Source organism: Monodon monoceros, unplaced genomic scaffold (assembly GCF_005190385.1).
Source record: "Monodon monoceros isolate NGI ecotype Baffin Bay Population unplaced genomic scaffold, NGI_Narwhal_1 Super_Scaffold_1, whole genome shotgun sequence".
NCBI classification, from domain to species: domain Eukaryota; kingdom Metazoa; phylum Chordata; class Mammalia; order Artiodactyla; family Monodontidae; genus Monodon; species Monodon monoceros.
In genome coordinates this window covers 57,265,245-57,281,107 of record NW_021703765.1, presented here as the reverse complement: position 1 = coordinate 57,281,107, position 15,863 = coordinate 57,265,245, and positions in this window count along the sequence as shown.

The following is a 15,863-nucleotide window of genomic DNA, read 5'->3' as shown; positions in this document are numbered from 1 at the left end:
CGCCACTTGTGTTTTGTCAGAGACTCAAAGCCAGGTGGAGGAGTGAAAAAGCTTCTCAGTGGACAAAGGGAAGGTTTCAGGTGTGCCCTGCCCGGAGGCTGTGGGCATGGGGCTGCTGTGGGCATGGGGCTGCTGTGGGCAGGCTAACCAGAAGCAGGGCATCCCATGTGGTTGGTTAGGGGTGCATACTTGGTTTCCTCTGGTTGTTCCTAAATTGGAAGCAGGCACAAAAATCAGGGAAGCTGTCAGTTATTAATCAAGTCCTGGCCATTTGGGGCCAATTATTACAGAAGTTGCTGTTTGGCTTCCTGGACTGTTTGCTAGAGACAGTGGTCTGACTTCCTATGAGTCTGATTTACAGATAGTATGTTTGCTTCCTGGACTGGCTGTTATAGATAGTGGATGGTTTTCTGGGCTCCTTGCTGCAGATATGGGTCAGAGCCCTATTTTTATATATGGTCTGGCCGTTGTCTGCTTGCATGTTCAGACTCTCACTTTTACATACAAGAAGAGGGATCTAGGAGGGTTAAGAGACTTGCCCAAATTCACACAGCTTGTTAAGAACATCTGTCTGGTAATGTACACCTCCCCCCTGCCCACGTGGAAGGAAGGCATTCTGTGCCTGTGACACAAGCGATAAACTTCTGTCCTGTAATTTACAAACCAAGGGCTGGGAGTCTTTTACAATATTCTTAAGAGATTGAAGAGAGACAATAAAATAGCTCTGAGCTGAGGGTGGTCATACAGCGTTTAGTCCTACTGTTAGGAAAATCTCCACATCTCCCCTGACCCGGGAATTCCCTTCCTTCTTCCCTGTGCAGGAGGGTCACGCTGACATTCAAACGCACCATTTCCCTTCAAGTATCGCAGGCCTGAGTTGCAGGGTGCAGAGGGCAGCGCTGGGCATACATGCCTCTTAGGAAGGTGACGATGTCAGACATGGGGATAGAGACCTATAATTTGTGGACCTAGAAAAGGATCATCTTTAGTCAGGGACTTTCCCAAGGAAGCTCTTGTCTAGAAGTGGGCTGACTGAAAGGTGAGTGCATGGAAAATCTTAGTCTCTGTGATTACCATCAGACCCCGTGGGGCAGGTGCCCCGTGGGAACTGCATCACTGAAGTGTCTGTGTGGGTGAGTTCATTGGGGAGGGTGAAGGTGTCGGGGGAAGAGACTCTCGAGGACCCACTGAGTCCTCTTCAAGGGTGCGCCTGGGACACGCTCTGACCACTGCTGATGTCAGCCTAGTCTGGCTTGTACCAAGGCCTAGCGGAGAGAAAAACGCCTCCAAAATGATAAACATTCTCATTTTCAAATCAATATCCTTTAAAATTTTATTTTAAAATATAATTTAATTTATTATATATGTATATAATAAATTAAATACTAAAATTAAATACATAAATATAAAATTACTATAGAATTTAAAAATAAATATCTTAAATAAAAGTATTATCAAAAGAACCAAGTCCTGCTTTGTATGATAATGGCCTCACAGGCCCCTGGCTGTTGTAGGAAAGTGGATTTTTTCTGGAAGAAATTTCCAAATGGGCTACCGGATAGTCTTTGCATCACTGCCATCAGCCTCATCAGGCTGACTGATCAGGCTCAGTAAAAAACGGTGTTTTTCCGTTGAGATTCAACGTGTTTTCAGTCTTTCCAGCCCTTCTCAGAACAGTTCAATTGCTTAAAGTTACATCCCGACCACTGTAAACCCTCTTACTCGTTGCAGCTTAAAGAGCCCAGCTACTTCTGGGCTTCCCTGGTGGCACAGTGGTTGAGAGTCCGCCTGCCAATGCAGGGGACACGGGTTCGTGCCCCGGTCTGGGAAGATCCCACATGCCGCGGAGCGGCTTGGGCCCGTGAGCCATGGCCACTGAGCCTGCGTGTCCGGAGCCTGTGCTCCACAACGGGAGAGGCCACAACAGTGAGAGGCCCGCATACCGCAAAAAAAAAAAAAAAAAAAAGAATCCAGGTACTTCTACCCGTCATGAATGTATGCAAATAAAAATATGTTTTTGCATATTTAAACCCAACAGGTCGTTAATTGAAATGACAGAAACTCAGTTTTTTGGTGTCTATATTCACACTGTGAACAGATAACTTGCTGATTTGGATTTAGTGCGCTTGCTGAAAATCCTCAGGCTGGTCTCTGTGGCAAATCAACACATATAGAAACATGGTAAAAGTCCTCAATTCATATTGACTAATTTGATGCATGTTGTGACCTAGGGGGACTGAGGTTAAGTTTATATTTGAGCTCTCTGTGGGGGACACATTAAGTAGTGGAATGACTGGGGAACAAGATGCCTCCTAAGACAAGTTATTTTCAAGCATCACGGAAGCATCCTTCAGGCATGAGCAGCTGTGCCAACTGTCCATCCTTTTATCTGCACATTAAAGCGGCGCCCCTCAATCATGCAGTATTTGGTTAGCCCAGCCCAAGTCATTGTTTGTGCCTGAAAATAATAAAGCCGCATTCCCTAAAAAAAAAAGAGAAGGAGAAGGGGAAGGGGAAGGGGAAGGAGAAGGGGAGGAAGGAGAAGGGGAAGGGGAAGGGGAGGAAGGAGAAGGGGGAGGGGAAGGGGAAGGGGAAGGGGAGGAAGGAGGAGAAGGAGGAGGAGGGGGAGAAGAAAAACAGTTTGGAGTAAAGGCTGAGTACTGCTTCTCCAAAATAAAATACATTACAAGAAGCACGGATTCTCTGGTTTGCGTTGTTAAAAGATAAAATGAGGCATACTGAAAATGTTAAGAGTTTATTTGAGCAAAAATATATTAGGGTAGCGCAAAACTGGAGATGGTTATCTACCCGCGGACAGGAGCTGGGAGAGACTGATAGAGAAAGTGCGGAGGCAAAGCTAGGAAGTTACAGATGGGCTGCAGCTCACAGCCTGGCTGTTTGTGACTGGTGGTCCTCAGGTTTTGATTTTGTAACCGGGAAGCATTTATAGGCTTAGCTTTGGGTACCCTTACGGAGGCATGAGAGCCTCCTCGTTTAATTTTCCATCATCCTGGTCGGGCTTGCAGCTCTGGCTTCAGGTGTCCCCGATAGAATCCAGTTGCACCCATCCACCTAAGAGCTCCTCGGCCGCCCCAGCCCCCTGCCATCAGGGTTGGAGGCAGCCTCCCGATCGCCTCCTAGAGGCCACTTCTGGGTGGAGGAGAGCTGCAGGGAGGAAGGCAGAAGCTGAGTCATCCTCCGTTTCTCTGGCTGAGAACTTGTCGGTAGGTGGAACTCTGGCCGCCAACAGGCCCCAAACGATGCTTCTGAATGGCCCAGAGTGAGAGTCCCGCCAGCGCATCTGAACTGCGCTGCCTACCTTCAGGGTACGCTACTCCCAGGGGGGTCCACAGGACTGGTCTGGAGGAGATCAGGTCAGTGGGTGGCTGTCTGCTCCCAGGCTGACTCCAGAGGAGCACGGCTTCCCAGGCGGGCACTTCCTCTCCCTCCATCCCTCCTGAAGTCCTTCCCCTCTAGTCTTTCCTCTAGCGGTGAACCCCTCACCCCCTGCCCCCTTCCTGGGTTCTTCCACGCCAGAGCGAGGCCCAGAACCTGGTCTGGTCCTGGATCTTGCAAATCCTGCTGCTTTAGGGGTTTGCAGAATTTCAAAGGCTTATTCCTCAGCTCAGGACTCGGGTGAGATCTGTCACCACACCTATTCCGGGAGTCTGTGTCTTTGGTTTTCTCAACTGGTAATAAAGACATTTCTTCTCTCTGACCCTTGCTCCTCAGAGTGTGCCCCTAAGTGAACAGCACTGGCCAGTCTAATCTCACTAGAAACACCTGGTATCAAACTCCAGCCCAGACCTACCCAACCAGAACTTGCATTTTCACAGCAACCCAGGTGATTCATATGCACGTTCAAGTTCGAGAAACTCCACTCAAACAACCAGGTGAGGCCGGGCTCCTGAGGATGGGGCGGAGGTGTGAGGAGGAGGGATGCCAGGACTGAATCCCAGCAGCCTGTCAGCAGGTGAGACCTCAGTGAGCCCGCGGACTTCAGGCTCTTAGAAATCTAGGCCCAGCTCTGGGCTTGTGGGTCTGAGGAACAGACCTCAGTGCTCTCATGTTGAAACTTTTCTGCCAATTAGTTTGTAATCCCCAAAAGACTCTAAAACTGACCTTGACATAGCAAACATTTAATCCTGAGAAGCATTGGTGTTTTGCCTTCACACTGTCTACAGCACACCCTTCCAAGTAGTCCGGGTCCTTTGAGAGCTATTTCAGAGACTTTCCTGGTAGTTCAGTGGTTAAGACTCCACGCTTCCACTGCAGGGGGCGTGAGTTCGACCCCTGGTCGGGCAACTGAGATCTTGCATGCCCTGAGGCATGGCCAAAAAAAAAAAAAAATCCAGCTATTTCACAGTTTTGTGCCCTCTTGGGGGCTGATGGATTCCATCCTGTCTTGTAGAGGTTCAGCCTGCTTCCCTCCCCCTCTGTGGAAGCCCAGTTTTGCCTCAATTTGCATATTCAATACACCTGATCTATAAATTTGTTCTTCAGGTTTTTTTTATTTTTGAACTCGCTATAACATTTGCTTCTCTCATGAGTTAAATAAAATCTTTATCATGGGTTCCTTTTTTTTATCTGTATGAGAGTAATGATTTTATCTGTTTTTTGAACATTCTCTCTTAACAGTGATACCTTTCTTCTCTTGTTTTAGTTTGTGGTAGGGTTGGTTTCTCAGCCTCTGCACTGGTGACATTTTGAGCTGTATCTTTCTTTGCCGAGGGACTGTCCCCAGTGTAGGAGGTTTATTTAGCAGCAGCCCTGGCCTCCACCCACTAGATGCTCATAGCATTCCCCTCCCCCACTTGTGACAACTAAAAATGTCTCCTGACATTGTTAAATGTTCCCTGGCGGGGAAAATCACCCCCTCCCCACCCCCAGTTCTGAACCACTGGTTTATAGTTAATAACTGAGAACCCACGTCTTATCACCAGTAAACTGACTGAAAGCCCCGTTGACATAGAAGTAACATTTTTCTCTCGATATTTTCCTCATTGGAGCAGGGATGAGCAAATCTGCAGGGAATATCACGTTTCAGATGTTACCAAAGGTCGTGAGAGCTTTGGGAAAAACAAACGTCACTGAAATGCAAAACGGAAGCCAAGGGATTCCTCTTTCTTTTCTTTTTGCAGAAGGCCTTTGGTTTAAGGGTAGCTTGGGAGGTGTCAGTGCCCTGAGGTCCCCAGGAACCGGCTGGGCAGACCGCCAGCTGCCTACTCGGATTTAAAGAGGCTGAGCACCCGCGGTTGCACGGGGGGTAGTTTACCTGGACTGCTCCTCCCCTAGGAGGGCCTCCTGGACATTCATTCATTCACCCACTTGATCATTCATTCATTCACTGGCCACCTGGCATGGCTAGAGCTGTGTGTCCTGCATGAGGGGAGAGGCAGAGATGCCAAGGTTTGTTTCTTCCCTCCTGGGAGGATTCCATCTACTAGCAGAACGGAGACAGGGTCATCACAGCCATGAGTGTAGCTCCTATCTGTTGAGGGCTGTGAGCTCACTGTGGACACCCTTTTATGTGGTGAGAACCTCGTGAGAACTCTAGGAGACAGGAATGAGTTGTGATGGCGTCCTTGTCAAAGATCACTTGACCACACGTGCGTTTTTTTCTGGATTCTCTGTTCTGCTCCATTGGTCTGGTGTGTCTGTCCTCCTGCCAGCATCACACTGATTACTGCAGCTTTGTAGTAAGGTTTGAAATCAGGAGTGTGAGTCCTCCAACGTTCATCGTCGTTTTCAAGCCTGTCTTGCCTATTTGAGGTCCCCTGAGATTCCATATAAATTCTAGAATGAGTGCCACTGCTTGATATAACGGCGCAGTCTCCAGAGCACCTTCTGGTATTCAAAAGTGTGGCTTCTCTCTGATGCTTTGAGTTTTCTCTACTAAACCACCTGACCAACAGTTTACCTCATTGCTTTCAATTCCTCATCCTTTTGATTAAAAGAAATTTCACATTTTCTGGGACTTCCCTGGTGGCTCAGTGGTTAAGAATCTGCCTGCCAATGCAGGGGACATGGGTTTGAGCCCTGGTCGGGGGAGACCCCACATGCTGCAGAGCGACTAAGCCTGTGCGCCACAACTACTGAGCCTGCGCTCTAGAGCCTGCGAGCCACAGCTACTGAAGCCCTTGTGCCTAGAGCCCGTGCTCCGCAACAAGAGAAGCCACCGCAATGAGAAGCCCGCTCACTGCAACTAGAGAAAGCCCACATGCAGCAGCAAAGACCAAATGCAGCCCCCTGCCACAAAAAAAAAAATTTCACATTTTCTGAAGATTAGATTATACCCCCGATTGAGAATTACTGACTCCATGTATCTCTAGAGTCTAGAAGCTTGTTGTTGACTAATTTATTTTATTTCTATCTTGAAAATATTTTTTTTCTGACTTTAGAACACTGTAGTATAATAATGAATAGGCTTTTAAAATGCGACACCCCCTTGGTTCCGACTTGGTGTTACAGATTCTCTGCCCCTCCCCCAATAGAACGGCTGACTTGCAGGACAAGCTGGACCCCACTGTAGAAAGCAATTCCTGTCAGAAGGCTCTCAACCCTCTGAGGGCTGTGACTCGAATCATCGTGTTTTGCTTCCTCAGGTAAGAGCTGGCTATGAGGTACTTTCTAAGAAACTGTGGGCTGCCCAGGGACCCTGTCCCCACCATCCTCCTCCTTGGCTATAAATTCCCCTTACCCTTGTATTTGGAGTTGAGCCCAACCTCTCTCCCCCATAAAACCTCACTGCTGTGGTCCTTCACCCATCATGACAGTTCCCTGAATGAAGACTGTCTGACTGTTCTTTAACAAGTACCATGAATGATTTTTTCTTGAACAACCTTTTCATGGGGAGAAATGGAACCACTCCCCTCAGGTCCCAGCATCAGAAAAGTTGTGCTTCTTGTGAATATCTGGTTTGTTTTAGCTTCTGGAAGAAATAAATATCTCGCAATATGGCATTTTTTCCCTCCGCCAAGTGTGCAGAGCTATATATCTCTGTGTTATTCTCATTTATTTTCCTACCTATTTTTTTTCTGACATCAGCTCCCTGAAAAATTTATTTGTCTTTAAATATCATATGTATTTTTTGGTAAAGCTGTCTCAAACTTTTATGGAACAGACTTAACATAGGTTTGAAGAAATAGATTGAATTGTTGTCATTCTCAATGAAACTTGGTCTCACTTTTGTCCCCAGAGCCACACCAAACCCACCCAATTCTGTGTCGGTTTTAAGGGTCGCTACATGTTAACCCTAAGCTTTTCTGGGATGAATCTTAGTAAAAGGTTTAATATATAAACAGGGAAAGCTTGACTTCCAAAAAGAATTTCACATGGATCTAGTTGTCAGCGGGGTGGGTAGAGGCACTTGCTAAGTCTCTCCTGGTGTGAGCACACAAGTGGCCTCCCCACCCTGCCCTGAATGCGTTTAAACACTAAGTTTGTTAATGCTATGGGGCCTGCCTTTTATTTCCACAGAACAGTGTTTGTTTGGAGAGAATCTTGAGGCATCTGAGCTCTTACAATACAGTGTAAAACAAAGCGTTCTTAAACCTGTCAGGGTTTTTAAAATGGAAAACAACCAAACACAACTTCAGTCTTTGGCTTTCTTAGAGAAGAAAACCAGCATCTGCCGGTAACAGGCTGCTCTGGGGACGGCTGATCACAAGGCCCAATGCCACATTCGTAGTAATTAGTGGCAGCACAAGAATGGAAACCTCAGCAGTGCTCTTCCTGTTGCTATGGTGACAGCCCCCCCAAACAGCCCGCCCCTCCCCTCCCAAGGCACTCAGCACTACCCCTGACCTTCCATCTGTTGTGCGATCTTGTTGAGAGCAGAGATTAAATTGACTGCTCATTTGTCATCCAGAGTTTGTATGGTGTGTGTGTGTGTGTGTGTGTGTGTGTGTGTGTGTGTGTGTGTGTGTGTTGGGGTGTCAGGAGGAGGAGGACGTGGATTGGAAGGAAAGGGGTCTGGGGGCTGGCTGTTCCCTGTGCTCAGCAAGAGGGACAGGAGAGCAGCTGGCACATCCGCCCAGATCACAGACAGGTGCTGTCGAGGGGCCCAGTTCTCGCAGCGGCCCGTAGTGCCTGGTGATGATGCGTGAGGCCCCGACAGAAGCAGGTCCTTGACTTGATGGAGGAAAAGCGGAGCCCACGCCCTCAGTTTTTACCAAGACATCCTCCACACTTACCTTCTATTTCTGGTTTTTGAGTAATTTCCATGGGTTCCTTAGAACCTGGGAAGTGTCAAAAATTCTTGTTGCTCTGCTAAAAACCTAAGAATTTGGCCAGATTTGCTTAAGATATGGAAAGATTGTAAAGTAGAAATCGGGCTACTTATTTTCCTTGGGGTCTTGTTTGTTTCGGAGGTGGATGTGAAGAGCGTTGATCTGATTCGCAGTATTGTATGCTGCTGTCAAAGGACCGCCTCTCCAGGCGCCCCCAGGGCTGCACACTGAGACCCGGTAGCATGTCCTCCATTACCCACCAGGAATTACGGGGATGGTACACGGACGTGCTTCGGAAGAAATGAGTGTTGTGCTCGGGAAAGGGCATGGTTTGCCTGTGGCATAAGGTCAGTAGGTTTTGGATGTTTTATTCCCTGAGTAAATCTTCCCTCTACTGCGCTACCCTGTGGCCTGGAATGTTCTGGACTGCGGAGCGTTGAGACCATTTGTCTGGGCTGCTGAGTGAAGAGATTCCTGAGATTTCGGGGTGGAGGGAACACACCTGCCCTGCTGGGTATGAGCTGCAGCCTCAGGTCTGCCAGTTAGATGGTTGGTGTCTTCCTTGACAAGCCTTTGTGATGTTCATAGCCAATGGTGAGGTTCCTGCACTTGATGCGTCCGGGTTTATCTTCATATTTCCGTATTTGGGAGCCAGACTCTGCAGTTCATCACACATGCTTATTTCTAAGGGCACATCTCTGGTGTGACTTTTTAAACAAGGCCTAGTTGGGGTTAATAACCTCCACATAGGTTGGAACGGTCCTGTGAGAGGGAATCGTTTGTGTAGCAATTCCTGAACCGTGAACTCTCAGAGCTGCAAGCAATTAGGGGTCAACCAGTCGCATTTGGCAGAAATGCAAACTCAGGTCCAAGGGCTGCTGCCTGGCGTTGGAGTTGAGTTGGGGTCTGGGTAGCCCCTCCCATCCCTCTGCTGTCCGCTTTCATTAGAGATGTTTGCACAGGGACAGTGGAGGAGGGGTGCCATCAAGAGAGAAGGTGTGTCCATTCCTGGTCTAGTCAGAATGATGGGGCTCAAGATCACGTCCCAACTGGGGAGGCTTCCAAGGCTGCAGGAAGCCCAGTTTTTGTGAGGATGAGTGCTGGCTCCGAGTCTGTGGACACACCCACCTGCTGACCTGCTGACCTGCTGACCTGCCTTGTAGGCTCTGACGGCCTGGGCCCAGCTCTCCAGCCACCTGTTGCTGGCTCTTTGTTCCTGGGAAAATTACTTGAACTCTGTGACTTACGTTTTCTCAATTGTAAACGGGGACTGAGTACCATCTTTGGAGGGTGTTGTGAAGATTTGATAACACAGAGAGTCTGGGCGTCCTGTCAGCTCGGAGTAAATGTGCAGTCCCCTGGTTATTCTTGTTAGTCAACAAATCCCCATTGCCCCTTCTTCCCAGCTCTTTACTCGCTCATTTCACAGACTTTCAGCCTCCCCTCAGGTAAGTAAAGGGTGTGCTCTGCCTGTCCGGCTGCCGCTCGGATCCCAGTAGCAGACGTCCAGCGTCCTCATGCCGTTAACTTCTGACAGTCTTTGTGAGCCGTGGTTTCTTGACCGGCATGACCCACAGCTTCAGCACCACCACCCCCAGTTCCTGTTGGCACTTCCTGGCACCACGGGGCCCATCCAGCCTCACCCACTGGGGAGGAAGGCTGGTCCATGGAGGCAGGGAGCCAATGTGAGTCCCTGGAGCCTCATTCTCCAAACTGCCCGCCGGTGCTTCTGGAAGCCTGGGCTGCACACCTGCTTATCTTTATCTTTCAGGATGAATCCATTCAACAAATATGTGTCCAGCACTAGGCTCAGTGCCCAAGACACAGAACCGAGTAAGACTTTGTCCCTGTCCTTGAGTTGCCTGTGGTCTATGAGCTGGATGTCTAGGCAACAACTCAGGGAAGACAGCCATCTGTGGAGACTTCATGGTGAGGTCCAGACGGAAGGAACACCTGCCACAAGCCCCGGGCCAACTCCGGGTCCCGCACCATCCCTACAAGGTCTGGTGTGGTTAGGTCCTCTCCACACGGCTCTGACGCACATGCGTTATCCTCACGGCACAGGTGGGGAAGCTAAGAGGTTAACCCTGAGCAAGGCTGCCCCAGTGTGCATCACAGTGGAAACTTACAAGGCTCCTCTGCCTTCTGTGACCAAGCGCATCTATGCTGGATGCCACTGCGGATTGTAGCACGAGCTCACAGCTGCTTCTTACCTGTATCTCCACCTCTCCCAGCCCGTTTCAGTTGAAAACAGTGATTTGAAGTTCAGCTCCCCGCCTGGGCTCTTTCTTCTTCCTTCTCCTCCTTCCTAAGATGCATCTGTGTCCGGGGAAGAGCTCGAGTTTCCTCCTGGCATGTTCTGCACAGGCTCCTGCTGGCTGAGGAGGGACCCCTTGGCCCTGGCATTTGGGTGATGGCCTGGGGATCTCTGCTCAGGTATGAGTGGTCCCGCCTGATTCTTTGGTAGCTGTGCAGGCGCTGGTGCTGCAGCTGATCTGAGTTGAGGTCTGGTTTCTCAGCATGATCAGAGTCTAGGGTCTCTAGAACCCACCCCCTTCCCACGATCCTATGTCTCCTTCCCTCCAGCGGACATTTCCACCCCCTCCCCAGCCCTGGCTGGTGCAACACGCCTTCCTGGTCTCAGCCCTGACCTGCTCTGACGCTGGGGGTGACCGTCCAGCTGTCCTGCTCCGGGTCAGCCCAGCCTCACCTCAGAGCCCCATAGCGGGCCAGTGGTCCCCAAGTCACAGCCCCCTGCAAGTCTCTTCCAGAGGTCACCTAGGACTATCTGGACCCCAAACTTTCTAGTTCAAGTTGGCCAAGCCTGGCTATGGATCTGTTAGGGGAGTTTTTGGAATTTAGAAAACACTTTTTCTCTCTGTAAGAGAGAGTTCTCCCACCATGGACTCCAGAAATTCACCTTGTGGCTTAAAGCGGATGAAGGACTCTGTTCCGGCAGCTCCTGCGCATTTGTCTTAGTTGGATGAAAACCCTCATGGCTGCATGTCAAGGGCGGGAAGGCTCCAGGGGAACAAGCCTCTCAGTGACGAGGGAGGAGACGTTAGCAGATGGTCAAAGAAACTGTCCCCCTGACACGCAACGGAGGCCCGATGTGCATCCTGTCCTCATGTGCTGTCCCTGCTGCTGTCACCCATGTCCATGCACGGCTGTTGGGGGATGTGTGGGAGGGGCCTTAATGACCAGGCTGGGGGCGGGGGAGCAGGGGTCCCCTGGGAAAAGGGGACTCCCAGCTTAAAGATAAAGATTTAAACTAATCGATCAGGAGTGAGATTGTGTTGGGAGAGGCAGCATGGGGAGTAGAAATGTGAGAACTCAGAACCGTCTGGGCTTATTGATCCTTCCGGCACCTTCGCCAAGCCAGGTCCGAGTCCTGGGGAGGGAATGACATTGGTGTCGCAGCTGAGAACCTAACGCGCTTCCTCCTCCCCAATCCTGTGGATGGTACTGCAGAGCTCACTAGGAGGGGCATGGGGTTGGGGGCATGCAGTTTTGGGGAAGATGATTCCTTCAGTTGTAACAAGCTGCGTTTGTGAAGTTAGTGGAAAGTAAGGCAGGCGTGCCATTTCTGATGGAACTGGTCTGGGTCTGTGTCCCAGTTGTCTCTGCTGGGTTACAAACCACGCCACCACTCAGTGGTGTCAAACAACACTTTATTACCTCCCATGACGCGGGCTCATCAGGGTGGTTCTTCTGCTCCTGTGATGTCAGCTGGGTTGCAGTCACCCAGGTGCTTGGTTGGCCTGGAGGGATGGCTCACGCCCTTGAGGGTGGTTCCCGCCCATGAAGCCTTGGACGGGATGAATGGAAGTTGGGGCTCAGCCGGGATGTGGGGCGGCCGGTCCCCCTCCCCCTCTCTTTGTACGGTGATGGGGCTTCTCCTTCCACATGGTAAGTCCATGTACTGTCTCCTGTGCTCTCCCCAGCAAGGTAGCCAGACCTCTCAAGGCAGTTCAAGGGCCCTACAGGCACTTGAGCTAAGCTGAGAGGCAGGTGCTCGCAGCCTCTTGGAGGCTGGAGTTGGCCCAGTCATTCCTCCCACATTCTCCCGGTTGATGCGAGTCGCAGGCCGGCCCAGATCCGGTGTGAAAGGGGAGTCTCCAAGGCAGGAATGCTGGGAATGTGGGTCACTGGGGATCATCTTTGGAGACAGCGATTCTGTCTGTGACTGTGGAAATGCACAGAAAATGAGGAATGGGTTGTAACAGTATGGTTTCCAGGGAATACTCACATGGGATAAATGTGTTATCCCATTTAGAACTCACAACAACTTTGTAAGGAAGGCAGGAAAACTTTCAGAGATGTGGAAACTCAGGCTCATCGAAACTAAGTGAACTGTAAAGGTAAGTATCAAATGTGTCAAAATATTCTTGGTCCATTCCATTGCCTCTTTTTTTTTTCCTTCCAGTTCTATTGAGATATAATGGACATACAGCACTGTATAAGGTTAAGGTGTACAGCATAAAGATTTGACTCACATACATCATGAAATATCTATTGCCTCTTTGAGGTTGACCACACACACACACACACACACACACACACACACACACACACGGAAAGGGGGGCGACTGTTTGGCCAGAGCTTTATATGAATGATTTTATTGAGTATTTCAGCAACCATTTTGGAGTTGGTGACATCATGTGACCATTTTACTGATGAGGAAACTGAGGCCCAGGGAGGTGATATAATTTGCTCAAGATCACACAGGTAGCATTGGCAGAGTCAGGATTCAAACCCAAGTCCCACTGACTCTGGAGACAGAGCTTTCCCTATTATCTTACTACCTTATCATGTAGTGATTTGCACAGGTTGTCAATATAGAGAGAATATTTGAATAAATAAATGTTATTAAGTTCTTCAGATACTTTTGTCAACAAGTAAGTTCATCAATGTCATTTCCAAAATAAGTTACCACGATGCTGTATTTGTCTTTGACAGGCAAAATGAGGCATAGTGAACACACAATATTTTAAAACTCTATTTTCCTGGTATTCTGAAAAGTGACGTGTTGTCTGGGTTTTGATCATGACTTTCTAGTATGAAAAAATAAGAGAATCCAGAGAGATGTGCTAAGGTCCCTTTTGCTGGCTCTCTGAAATTTGGAGGCGAGCCAGGATTCCACAGAGAACAAACGATAGAAACCACTATTTCAGAACTTGCGTCTAGGCTAAGCCTGGAAGCAGAGCTGCTTTGGTTACTTTATATTATTTCCTGAACATGCTTCCTATCTCTGGTTAGTCCATAGGCAACTCAAGTGAATCCCTGTAGTTACAATTACAATCAGATCTTTAACTGGTAACCAAAGCTGAGGAGTCCGTTATGTCATGCTGAGTGGATGGTGGGCTGGGACCCTGTGAGGGGCTCAGGACATTGGAGAGAGGCTGTGACTGTCTTCCAACACTACAGTGCTGATCACTGAATATTTAATTCTTGGGGAAACAAGAACCTTTTCATGTTCAGTTACTACTCTGTCATTGGAGTTCTATCACATACCTAGGTTTCATACTTCGTAGGGTTTTAGGTGCATCTCTGGATATATATTGAAGCATTCAGTAGCATAAACAGAATGTAAAACAGGCTTCATATTATTAAAGACATTATATTATTAATATAATGCTTCTTTGAGGGTTTGTGATAAGAACTGGCCTGCATATTTCCCCTGGTAATGATTAAATGAGACAAGCTATGTGAAATGCTCTGCATACCACAATTATCACTCAATAAATGAGTGCTCGTGTACTGTTGGAGATTTTCCCTTCTCTTGTGTGTTGTTTAACTTCATGTTTTGGTCCCTGGATCACATTTTCTTGGTATTTGGGCAGACCCATTGGCCGAATGGAAGTTGGACCAATTTATGCAAATTGGCAATATTTCTAGGTACACATACCAAACAAACAGCCTTTGAATTACAAGATGACTCAGAATTGATGCTGGCCATTCTCCAGCTACACTGACTCACATTTTTCATCTGTAAAATATGAATCAAAATGTATGCTTTGAAGAGTAGTTACAAGAAATAAATGAGCTCTGTGTAAAAGCACTTCGCAAACATCTAGCACCGAACGATTGCACCCTTTACTAGTTGCTATTATTGTTCCTCAAAATATCCGGGGGTGAATTTACCAGTCCTGTTGTCTATACTCTACATCGTTTCAAGAGAAACTGGGAAATGTATTCCTATCACTGAGATTTTTTAAATCTCAGCTTTATTTCCCCATCTTAAGGCAATACAGGATGTATTATGTCGCTATAGCTGACTTATGAAAATGTGGTTCAACTACACATGTCTTAGTCTGAGTGAACATCCATCATTACGCACCATACTTTACTATTTGTAAAATAGTTGTCAGCTACAAACACGTTATCCTACGCGATAAAGCTAGTGACAGAAAAATGCTGTTGTCACAGAAAGTTGGACTCTGAGAATAATAAATGTCCAAATGCTTATTTTGAAAATAGGAAGCATTAATCATGTGGCAACATTCGCTTCCAGTAGCTTTAATGCGACTACGTAAGTGCCAGGCAGACAATTATCAGCCTTGAGGAATGTAAGGACTAGTTCTTTCATCAACAGAGAAACAGTCTTCCCATTAAATGCCAGATGCAGTCTGAAGTCCTACATGCCAACTCAACTTTTTTTAAAAATATTTATTTATTTAATTGGTTGCATGGGATCTTAGTTGCGGCAGGTGGGCTCCTTAGTTGCGGCTCTCAGGCTCCTTAGTTGTGGAGTGTGGGCTCCTTAGTTGCAGCTTGCCAGCTCCTTAGTTGTGGCGTGCAAACTCTTAGTTGGGGCATGCATGTGGGATCTAGTTCCCTGACCAGGGATCGAACCCGGGCCTCCTGCATTGGGAGCTTGGAGTCCTATCTACTGCGCCACCAGGGAAGTCCCCCAACTCAACTTCTTGATTTAAAGTTTAAAAAATTTGTATACCCTTTTGATCCATAATCTAAGTAATGATAGAAAATCCAGAAGGTTCTAAAGGGTAAGGAATGAGACATCTCCCTTCCCTTCCCATCCTCCAGCCACTCATGTCCCATCCTTGGAGGCAAATAGTGTTCATGGTTTCATGTGTATATTCCATAAATATTTTATTCATATACAGACATGTATCTGTATCTATAGCTATCCCCCTTTTCTACCCTCTTAGGGACTGAATTGCCCCTGACCCCGCAATTCATATGTTGAAACCTTAACCCCCAGCACCTCAGAATGGGACTGTATTTGGAGAGAGGGACTTTAAAGAGGTGATTAAGGTAAAGTGAAGTCTTATGGGTGGGCCCTAATTCAGAATGACTGGTGTCCTTATAGGAAGAGGAGATTACGACACAGATGCATACAGAGGGAGGACTGCAAGCCAAGGAGAGAGGCTCAGAAGAAACCAACTCCAACACTGGATATCAGTGCTCCAGCCTCTAGAACAGTGAGAAATATGTGTCCATTGTTTAAGCCCCAAGCCTGTGGGACTTTGTTAAGGAAGCCTGAGGAGACTCACGTACCCCCTCCCTTCACAAACTGCCTGCTTTGCTGCGCCCCCTTTTCACTTACTGTATTTTAAAGACGCACATAAAGCAGGGGTCCCCAACCCCTGGAAGGGGCACCGATCCGT